Below are 12365 nucleotides of genomic sequence, written 5' to 3' on the forward strand. Positions count from 1 at the left end.
AAAGGCCAGACTTCATTTTGCTCAGGAATGGGCTTTTGCTATGTATGAGTAAATCTAGCGTACCTCATAAACTTAAAAAAAAAAATGTGTCATCACTATAATGTTTTCCACATATTACATGAAAATAAAGAACTTAGCATGCATTTCATACCGTCTTCTCCTTTAAGGTAGACTGGACCCTATAAAAAAAGCAACACAGCTTCTAGACATGTGTGCATATAGGTATGAAATACTGTGTAAAATATGTGTATATATGAATTTGTGTTTGAATCATTTTTTCTGCTACAAAAAAAAAAATATATATATATATATCTGGACTGAGTGCCCTCTAATTATGTGGTTCTATTCAAGGTAAAAACATCACAATGTCATATTGTATCACAAAGCAGTATGAACAAAAGTAAGCTAGATTGATAGGCACTTCTATGTTAACCAGATAAGTAGACTTCAGGCTACTGTTAAAGACTGTCGAGTTAAAAAACAAAAGAAAGAGAGAGAAATGAAGGTGAAGATGATGTACCCGGAGCAGAGACTACAAATAGGAACAAAGATATGAGTAAGTTAGGCAAAGTAAGGCAGTATCTCCTTATATTTTATTTTTTAAAGATTTAATTAATTAATTAATTAATTAATTTGGGCGAGCACATGAGAAGGAGGAAGGGCAAAGGAAGAGGGAGAAGCAGACTCTTTGCTGAGCAGGGAGCCCAGTGTGGGGCTGGATCCCAGGACTCTGAGATCATGACCTGAGCTGAAGGCAGACACTTAACCAACTGAGCCACCCAGGTGCTCCAGGAATTTAATTTTAAAATGATAAGTGATAAGAAGCAACTGATGCCTGGGTGGCTCAGTTGGTTAAGCATCTACCTTCACTTCAGGTCATGATCCTGGGGTCCTGGAATGGAGTCCTGCATCAGGCTCCTAGCTCAGCAGAGAGCCTGCTTCTCTCTCTAGCCCTCCTCCTACTCATGCTCGCTCTCTCTCTCTCTGACAAATAAATAAATAAAATCTTAAAAAAAAGAAGCAACTGAGAATATCTAAGGAATAAGATGAGATTAAGTTGGTGTGGTGTATAAATAATCTGGCTGTAGTATGGATAGTTTTAAGAATCAAACACTTATAAGTTATAAGTCTAGCAAATGTTTTCCCAAAGTCCTCAGTTCACAGTAAAGCAGCATACTTAGCTATTAGCCTCAAACAAAAGACCAAATGACTGAGAGGTCCTAATATTTACCAAGTGAATATTGAACTTTGGCTTTTTTTCTTTTGGTAAGATTTTTTTTTCCCTAAACCTATCATTGCATTGCTTTGCACAGCCAAAAAAGAAAATAAATCACTCTGCTGAACAGTATGACCACCTCAAAGTAATCTGTAAAAGTTTTCTTGGTATCAGATTACTAAGTAAATTCCAAGAATGTGGGACATGCTTCTCTTCTTCCCTAAAGAATCATGGTTTCTTTACCAGGCCAGGCAAGTGCCCAACTGCTTTTATGGGTACTCCTACAAAGGCACATACCTGAAAAAGCTTAAAATTTTCCATTCTATTAAATCTCCATTATGTAGAGGGCTGTAACTTCCCCCCCAAATTAGAAATTTTATGTATTCTGAGATGTATAATGAAATATATTTTGGTATTAACTTATTTGCTTCATGAAGGTTTAGAAGTTACTAACAGTTGCCCCTGGAATTTAAAAATATGAAAAGCTTCATGTCATACAATGAAAAGCTTTTACTCAAATGCCTTGGCTCATTTTACTTTGTCTGTGCTCAGGGTATTGTCCTTCAGGAATCAGAACTGGTAGATCTGGGGTGCCTGGGTGGCCCAGTTGGTTAAGCGGCTGCCTCCAGCTCAGATCATGATCCCAGGGTCCTGGGATTGAGCCCAGCATCGGGCTTCTTGCTCAGGAGGGAGCCTGCTTCTCCCTCTCCCCCTGATTGTGCTCTCTCTCTGTGTCAAATAAATAAAATCTTAAAAAAAAGAACTGGTAGATCTGATTTTAGAACAATGGAGGAAGATCTCAGTTCCCTATTCTCAAGTGCCTTCTCAAGACACAAGATCTTTAGGCAAAGATAAGTCTTTGCTGACTATTTAACTATTGTGCTACTGACAAACAGTAGAATGAACAAAGTAGGAAACTCATCAATTAAAAAGGTGATAAATCGGGCGCGTGGGTGGCTTAGTTGGTTAAGCGACTGCCTTCGGCTCAGGTCATGATCCTGGAGTCCCGGGATCGAGTCCCACATCGGGCTCCCTGCTCAGCGGGGAGTTTGCTTCTCCCTCTGACCCTCTTCCCTCCCATGCTCTCTGTATCTCATTCTCTCTTTCTCAAATAAATAAATAAAATCTTTAATAAAAAAAAGATGATAAATCACCACAAGCTTTTTTATTGTTATGGGTCCTCTCATTTAATAAATATTTATTGACTGCCTACTCTGTGTCAAGAACTGTAAATACAAAGGTCAGTAAGAGAAGGCCCCACCCCTCATGGAGTTTAGTCTATTTTAGGGGAGTCATATTAATTAAACAAATGTGTAATTGTATTAATTGCAAAGAGTACGAGTGGAAAAGGAAACTTTGTTTACATATTTATTCTTCATTCCTCCTAACTAGACTATAAGGTTCAAAAGCAGGGCTTTTATCTTTTTTTCTCCCTGTATTCCCAGTATCTATAACATAATAGCCTCTCAGTATGTGTTTGTTCAGTGACTAAATGGATAAAGCGTCAGACAAGCCCTCTGTTGATTAGAGAGGGCTGTTTTGTGGTGCTTGGACAGAACTACAAGATCTTAGGACAAAGAACTATCTCTACAACCAGTGAAATTTTTAAAGGGAATTCTTGGTCTAGATCATTTCACTTATAGCCAAGAAATATGCCTGGGAAACTGCCTGAAATAAAGCAAAAGGACATTCTACTTTTTATGGAGAGCCTGAACCTATCCTGTTTCATTGTGGAAGCTGTCCACATATGGGGCAAAAATATCTTACCTTTGTTTTGTGATTGAAATGCTATTAGCCATTTCATGTTTTTTTTTCCCTTTTTTCTGCCTCCCAATACTCATTTATGTCTTTAAATATTTGTTTATATTTATCCCACACTATTGTGATGACCTTCAAAAATGAGGGCTCCATCTGAATACTCCCAGAAGGTTCCTATTCTAATGTTTTTTTTTTTTTATCTTAGCATGATAAGTACAGCTATTGCATGTTTTATTACATATATATGCCAGCAAAGTTGACTAGGAAGTGAATTTCTTAAAATCATATTTTAAGTAGCATTGGTTTCCATTAAAGAAAGAAATCACAGAAGGAAATCACAAGGTAGGAAACTTACCAAAGAATTGATTAATATGGCTGTATCCCTTTACATACAGGAGAGTATTATATGATAGTAATACTAGGGTCCCATGAGATGAGGGGGTATTTGGCTTCTGTTATCTAATTCCAGAATCTCCCCTTACCCTTTTTTCTATTTATGCACTTACCCAAATCATAAGAATTCTTCCCTTGCCTAGTGAGCAACTGACTCTACACTTTAATCATATGCTCACCAATGATAGTGTTTAGTTTAATTTCCCAGGATGATATTTCTTATGTATGTTCATACCAAAAAGGAGAAAGAAAGAGGTTGTAATTCCTGGAAATCTTGTTAATTGTATCTGTCATCACAGTAATTAAAATGACACTTGGGTTTATAGAGTGATTAATGCAGTGGTTCTCAACCTTGGCTGCACATTGGAATCTGCTGGGAGGTTTGCCAAACACTGATGTCTGTGATCTACTCCTAAAGATTCCAATTTAATTTGTTTGAAGTAATATCTGGGCATTGGGATTTTAAAAATTCCTCCAGATGATTCTAAAACGTAAGCAATAGTGAGAAATACTACTTTATATATCTGATTAATTTGACACATTCAACAGATGTGATAATAATGACTTTCTGAATCCATAAAGTTAAGAACTTACCCTGAAGTAATTGGAACCAAACCAACTTTTGAAGGGCCTTCCAACCAGTGCCCCAAGATAGCATGAGAAGTACATATTTCTCCCTCATACTATCAAGCCTTTGGAAAAATAAAACACTATTGAAAATGCCTTTTTAATTTAATTTTATTTTTTTACATTTTCAGTGATGTATAACTCTCACTTTGAGAGATTATAAGGGATACAAATAGAAGTATCAATAACTGCAAGACTCTGAGATATTTCCTTGCAATGGCTTCCAAAGTGGAGATGGGCAACAGCTGTGTTTGAGTTGTTATATGGTCCATGTAGCAGCATCTACTGTTTAACACTTTGTGTCCCCTCATATGACACAGCACCAGTACAGTTCCACTGAGCCAGTTTTGTTAAAGGTATCTGGGCCTTTAGATCTATGTGTTCATGACTCATCTTAAATAGTGCCAGCCAGGAGCATCTGTGGTACTATTGTGGCAAAGTAGCACAGTAATAAATTTAATATCATCACTCTTCATCTAGGTGACAGTGACCAAGCCAATCAAGAAAGTATAAGTCGTGGTCACCTCTCAAACTTTAAGAATTTTGGTGACTCCTTTTAAGTCTGTCTTGGTTGTTTCTCTCACCTGCTCTCTGTTCCCGAACTTTACCCTATTGCTACACCATCCTAGTTGCTCCATGCTCTAGGGAAGTGGAGGGCTGATTATAATTTTAGGTCATCAACAGCATTTTTTCCATCTCAGTCAGCACACCCTCTGAGAATCCTTTAATTTCCCAACTTCCCAGTCATGGGGTTGACTACCATGGCTTACTAGACTAGTAACTAGGAAGAAAACCTAGAAAGGGCTCTCAAAAACTGCTCAAAGTCATAAGACCATGTCCTGTGAAGCAAGGCTAGTGGAACTGAAATTATGTATTATAGAGAAAAAAGGCTAGGAGAAGGACTATTAAGGGAAGGGGGCATCCCCTGTTAACAGTCATGGAAGCTATGTTAAACAGCATCAGAATGTTTTTTTCTAATACTTTAATGGGCCGAAGCTGCCAAAGGAAAGATATTGTATATTGGGATTTAAAGGCAATATTATAGGTGATATTAAAGGATAGAAATACAAGTGATCTGTCCCCTTTCCACTTCTGGATTATTTGGTATATATAACATGGCACTTATTATATGTAGCCTAAAAGTCTAATTAGTTTTATATCTATGCCCCACTCTAGATTCTGGATTTCCTTAAAGTAGGAATATTTTGTACTTATTTTTGTACTTTGGCAGCTGAGGTTCAGGCACATAGTAGGTTCTCAACAACTGAATGAAGACTACATGAACAAAAGAACAAACTCTAGCAGTAAGTAGCTTTATAAAATGGAAAGGTTTTTTGAGAAAAATTGTAGATTCTTATTCATTAGGATATATGGCTTCTAAGGTTTAAGGGCAGGTTTAATTTCCTATTTAAGCACTAGAGAGGTAAAGAATAAACTATATAATCTTAGAATGTTCATAAATTCACTCATTCATTCATTCAACAAATATTTATTGAGCCCCCAATAGTTTTCAAGCACTGTTCTAGGCACTTGAAACATAGCAGCAAACATAATACACAAAATCTCTCCCTCATGGAGCTCACATTCTAGCAGAAAATAAATTAGAAGGGAGTTATATTTGTGTTCCCCACTTCTACCTGCCCTCTGTTAGAGTATTTGGGATATCTAAGGTCAGAGGAGGAGTTGGTGAAGTTTTGAGAACTGAGAAAAGATGGCCAACATAGAGTCTTTGGTGTAAATTAAAACTAAATTTGATATAGCTAGGTCCATGAAGAAAAGCTTTCAATAGTCCAGCTATGAACTACACAGAAATTTAATGAGAAATTTGACTATAAGGATAAAGAAGAGAGAGCAGCACAACGAGACACCTAAAAGAAGGGATAAATGGAAAAGGAAGAGTACCTAGTTCTTCTAAGATTAGGGATAAGATAGGAAATGTATAAGCATAAGGAGCAGAATTAAGTTTCAAATATTTATATTGGCTGTGTTCATAAGGGCATGTTATTGTCTCCATTTCAACTTTCCTGTTTCATCTGGGCTTTGTCAGCTTTTGTCACTTCTGCTTTGTTCCCAGACCAGTGAAATAGAAGAATCTGGTTTACTCAAGAGTTCTCAAACTCTGTGGTCAGTGAGAGCCCATGAACTAGCAGGACACATAGCTACTCTTGGCTCAGTCCGGAAATATCCCAGAACAGAACATGAGGGGTTTCACTTCCACTTTCTAGTCCCTAAAGAAAAAACAAAACAAAACAACAACAACAACAACAAAAAAAAAAACAGTCTGGGGATGAAAGGTGATTGCTGTGCAAGGGACTAAGGGGATGTACCAGGGAAAGTCTATTCACTCTCTACTTGAATTAATCTGGACAGTGTTGTGCAATATGAAAGAACACAAACTTGGAATCACACAGAACAGGGTAAGATTTCTGGTTCCACTATGTGTGACCCTGAGCAAGTTACTTAACTTTAGAGCCTCTGTTTCATCTATAAAGTGATGATAACTGACAGAGTTGGGATAATATGTAAAAAAATATTTAGTTTTCAATAATCTTTAAGATCAGAGATCTAAGGCTTTTCCCATCTAGGGAGCTCCGTTGCAGGTTACCAGACACTCTGCTCCCCATAGGAAAGTTTTAGACAATTTCTCCTGACCTTGCTTATTACTCTGACAGTTGTCAAACCATTATCTAAATGTGGGTTGTTTATTTTTTCTTTACCATTTTTCCTGATTTCAGAAACAATGCCTAAGATTATTAAAAATTAGAATACTACAAAGCAGAGTAACTGGTATTTATTGAGCATTTACATGCATTTTCCATTTTATCTTCAAAAAAGAAAGCCTTATGAGATGTGTATATTTTTAACTCTATTACATATGAGAAAACTGAATTTAGAGAGATGAAATAACTTACATAAGGTCCCATGCCCTAGTAAGTAGCAGGTCTAGGATTAAAATTCAATCCTCCTCCTTTGTAAAAAGTGAAAGTCCCCCATTAATCAACTCCATAGATTACAGTTTGTCATTTTCCCTGCACAGAACTGCCCTATGTATATATTAACCTATTATTTATATAAATTCATTATACATTCCTTTTATAAATTTTCTTTCTTCAATTAAGAATATGTTGTAGACATCTTTTTGTATCTGAACATACAGTATAGATGCATCCCATTCTTTTTAACAGCTTCATGGTATTCTTTATTATATTAATAAACTATAATTTATTTAAACAATTCTAAATTATAGTTCATATCTATGGACATAATCACTTCCATATTGATAGACATTTAAGGTGCTTCTGATTTTACCTATTATAATCAATGATAAAATAAGGATCCTTGTTTGTATTTCACTTTACACTTGTCTAAAGGTTTCTATAGAATAATATCCTAAAACTTCAATACCTCAGTAAATATGCTTTTTCTAAATCTTGATAGATATTGCCAAAGTGTCTTCCAAAATGGTGGCATCAGTCTGCACTCTGGCCATCTCTGTGGAAGAGTGCCTCTTCCCCCATACCTCCACCAATAATGAGCAGTATCAACTGTTTTTCTCTTTTGTCTATTGCAAATGAGTTTTAGCATATTCCCATGTGTTTATTAGCTAAATGCATTACTTCTTGTGCAAGTTAAAGCCTAATGATTGCTCATTTTTTTCATTGGTTCATTTAAATTATTTTTATTTATTTGTAGATGCTATAATATGCAATGGGTATTTTATGATATTTTCAATGTTTTAGTTTTGTCTGATTATTAAAGTAATGCATTTTAACTATAAAAAACTGGAAAATAATGAAAAGTAACAAGGATAAAAACTTATTTTAAGCCCACCAATTAAAAACATGTATTTGATGCTTATTTTTCACATGTATAATTATACAAAATTATTTTAAAAATATGATCATTAGGAAAAATGAAAACTTAAAAGAAAAAATTAAACACTATATGTAAATCCATCATATTTTTCAGATTATGACCTCTATAGAGTTTCATAATCTGCTTTATTGTTTCACATTGCATTATAAACATTTTCCCAGGCCATTAAAATTTTTTTCCAAAACTATAATGAAATTTTCAATAGCTTTATTGAGACATAATTTGCAGACCATGAAGTTCACTATTTAAAGTGTACAGTTCAATGGTTTTTAGTATATTCACAGAGCAGTGCAACAATCATCATAATTGATTTTAGATTATTTTAAAAATCTCAAAAAGAAACCTTGTATCCATTAGCAGTTACTCCTCAGTACCCCCCTGTCTCCCCGCCCTAGGCAATGACTGATCCATTCCCTGATTCTATAAACTTGTCTATTTTTTAAATAAAGATTTTATTTTTATTTGACAGAGAGAGAACACAAGCAGGAGTAGCAACAGGTAGAGGGAAAGGGAGAAGCAGACTCCCTACTGAGTAAGGAGGCCAGTGCAGGGCTCAATCCCAGGACCCTGGGATCATGATCTGAGCAGAAGGCAGCCACTTAACTGACTGAACCACCCAGGTGCCCCAAATTTGCCTATTTTTTAATGAAGTTTTAATATTGGCTTATTTGTTTATACCTACCAATATGGGCACAGACCTTCTTGAAATCTTTCAGATGGCATATGTCAGGTAATGTAAACTTCTACTTAATACAGTGGAAATTTTATTTCATGGTGTGCAATTACATAGCTTTGGGTATACCCTAGGTCAAATCTTTTCCTAAGGCAAACAGCTGCTCAAGTCTGGAGGCTGAAGTCTAGCATATTAATCAAGGATAGAAGTGCTGAAGAAAAAGTCATCCATCCACACAAAAGTGGTCCTTCTTCACCTTGAACTTCACTTTGAACCCCCCCCCCCAGCCTTATTTTCCTCCAATTCTTCCTATAGAAGACCTACCAAGTCGGGGCACCTGGGTGGCTCAGTCATTAAGCGTCTGCCTTCAGCTCAGGTCACGATCCCAGGGTCCTGGGATCGAGTCCTGCATCAGGCTCCCTGCTCCACGGGGAGCCTGCTTCTCTCTCTCTCACTCATCCTGCTTGTGTTCCCTCTCTAGCTGTCTCTCTCTCTCTCTGTCAAATAAATAAATAAATAAATCTTAAAAAAAAAAAAGAAGACCTACTAAGTCTTCAAAATCTATTTCAAATGCTACCTCAAACCCTTTCCTGACTCTTTGGGGGCAGTTTTATATTACTTTAAACTACCAGTTACAACATCGTTCACATTCAATTTGGTTAAACTTAACAGATACTAAGTACCTGGTATATACCAGGCCCTTGGCTGGGCCCAGAATTACAGAAGTTAAACTCATAGTACAAGATGCAATATTGGATAATCGTAGCCAGATCACGAATTCTGGCTACAAACTGCATAGGTTCAGTTCTGAGCTCTGCTACAAATTAGCAATGGAAACTCTTGAAAGTTATCTACTTTCCCAAAGTCTTACCTTGTCATCTGTAAAATGTGAATAAAATTAGTACTTTCATCATAGCATTGTTGTAAGGGTTAAATAAAGGAGACAATCCATATAAGATACCTAACACAAACTTGACAACAAGTCAGTAATCAAACTTTTGGTGAAATAAATTGGAATTAAACTGAAAGTCCACTCAGAAGGGGTCTAGGGGAAAGACTGGCAGACACACCCTGTCACTGATCTTCCTAGGCATTGGGATATGAGTGTCTATTGCTCAACACTCCAAGTCAGTGTGTAGTGTGGGTGGGAGGAGGAAACTCATGAAATTTGGACAGTGTGTTTATATCACATCCACCCACTCACAGTCACCACAATTGTTTCATTTCCTTTTTTTCTGTCACCTTAAGAACCAGAACTCAAGAAATTTTGGGTTTTATTGTTCAGTCAAAAAAGAACTGGTGGCATTTGCTTGTTTCATTTTTTCCCCATTATGTGTACATGCATGTAACCAATGGATCCAGACTTGATTTTCAAGAGCATTCTTGGTTATTCCAGGAGATTTATCAATTCTAATAGCTCTAAAGGATGAGGCAAGCTCAAGTTCCCCCTACTACTTGCCATCTTTAATTCCACACCCCCATTGGCTTTATACTTTAGAGAGAGAAACTGGAGCCCAATAAGAACAAATTAGTTCTACTCTGACAATTCTAGAAGGGGCTTCTCCCAAATACATTTCTGAGGATGATTTAGCAAAACCTTCAGAATTAGGGGATGTAGCAGCATGTGTGGCAGTATGATGCAGTTAAAAGCAATCTGAGTTCTAATCCTGCCTCTGACACTGATTTCACTGTGTAGCCTTGAACAAATTCCAATCTCTTTCTAGGCTTCAGTTTTCCCCACCTGTACAGCTGAGGCAAAATAGGACCCATGGTGCTCTCACAGGATTCTCTAAGCTCCGACTTTCTGTGATTCTAAGTATGGGTCTGGAAATGGTGGCAAAGGAGGGAGTTAGATGTACTATAGGACCTCTTGGTTCACCATCCTTGGGTCTCTGCTCCTTTTCCTCCTCTCTTTTCCTCTCTTCAAAGGTAGAGGTTCTACCTCCCATGGTGTCGCCATCATCTGTCTGTAAATGATTTGTCAAAGATCTCCCTCTAGCCGTGAGCTCTCATCCTGCCATATTCTCCCTAGGAGGACATCTCATTGCAGGAGTCACATCACTCTATTTCCACATGACTAGTCTCAAACTATCTTCTGCTAAAAATCACAGAGTTCTATTTGTGGCCCTATTGTTGCCCAGGACATCTGGATCTACTACATGAGCTGTATCTATGCTTTCCATTTAACCATGATTCACTCTGACACAGCCAAATCCTAGCCCCTCTTCTTTCCCCGGTCTCTGGCATCCACTCTTTCTACTCTGATTTCACTGCCACCATCCTACATTTGCTTAGTTGTTACATAATCATCCAGACTGGTCTCACTGTTTCTACCCTTGCTCCTCTAAAGTCTACCATGGAGAAGCCAGGGAAATGTGTTTTAGAAAAACACAAATCAGATCATGTCACTTCAAACATGCTCAGATCCGTCCAATCATTCCTTATCTTAGAACAAAAGCTAAGATCCTTTAAATGACCTACAAGATCCTTCATGATCTATTCCCCCTCAACCATCCCCAACTCCACATATCCTTTATCAGTTTTCCCTTTTACTCAGTCTGCTCTAACCACAATTACTTGAACATGCCAGGCATGCTTTCTCCTCAGGATCTTTCCATTTACAGTCCTCCATTCCTGGAATTATTTTTCCTCAGATATCTGCCAAGCCTGATCCCTCACTTTATCAAATCTCTGTTCAAATGTCACTTTCTCAGGAAATACATACCACATTATTAATCTCTGTATTAGTTTTATATTACTGCCATAAAAATTTACCACTAACTCAGTGTCTTAAAACAACACAGATTTACTATCTTACAGTTCTAGAGGCCAAAATTCTGCCATGGATATTATTGAGCTAAAATCAAGATGTCAGCAGGTCCACATTCCTCTGTGGAAACTCTAGGGGATAACCTATTTCAACTTTGCCCTTCTCAGCTTTTATTTATTTTTATTTATTTATTTTTTAAGATTTTATTTATTTATTTGACAGAGAGAGACACAGCAAGAGAGGGAACACAAGCAGGGGGAGTGGGAGAGGGAGAAGCAGGCTTCCCGCCGAGCAGGGAGCCCAATGTGGGACTCGATCCCAGGACTCTGGGATCATGACCTGAGCCGAAGGCAGATGCTTAATGACTGAGCCACCCAGGCGCCCTACAGCATCCTTTCTTGATAAGAACCCTCCACAAAGTAGGGATAGATGGAACATATCTGAACATTATAAAGGCCATATACAAAAGACTCACAGTGGCTCCTTCTCCTGACCCGGAGGCCCCTTGCCCCATCCGACGCGGGGCTCGATCCCAGGACCCTGTTATCATGACCTGAGCCGAAGGCAGACGCTTAACGACTGAGCCACCCAGGCGCCTCCCTTCTCAGCTTTTAAAGGCCACTCACACTCTTTAGCTAATGGCTTCCTTCTTCTATCTTCAAAGCCAGAAATGTTGTACCTCCCTGTGCTTTTTATCCATAGTAACATTTTCACCTAACTCTGACTCTTCTGCCTCCCTCTTCCACTTTTAAAGACCTAGTGATTGCATTGACACCACCTGGATAATCCATAATAATCTCAGTGTTGATTGAGCTGTTGATTAACAACCTTCACTCCATCTGTAAATGTAATTCTCCCTTTCCATGTAATTTAACATATGCACAGATTCTGGGAGTTACTGGACATTTTGGGGGGGTCCAGTATTCTGCCTACCACACTTTCTTTCCCATGGCACTTCTTTAACTTCGTGGTACTCATCACCACTTGTCACATTATATTTGATACTCATATTTTCTAGTTAAATATTCATATAATCAAAATAATCAAATACA

Source organism: Mirounga leonina, unplaced genomic scaffold (genome assembly GCF_011800145.1).
Source record: "Mirounga leonina isolate KUSES-001 unplaced genomic scaffold, KU_Mleo_1.0 Mir_101283, whole genome shotgun sequence".
Taxonomy (NCBI): domain Eukaryota; kingdom Metazoa; phylum Chordata; class Mammalia; order Carnivora; family Phocidae; genus Mirounga; species Mirounga leonina.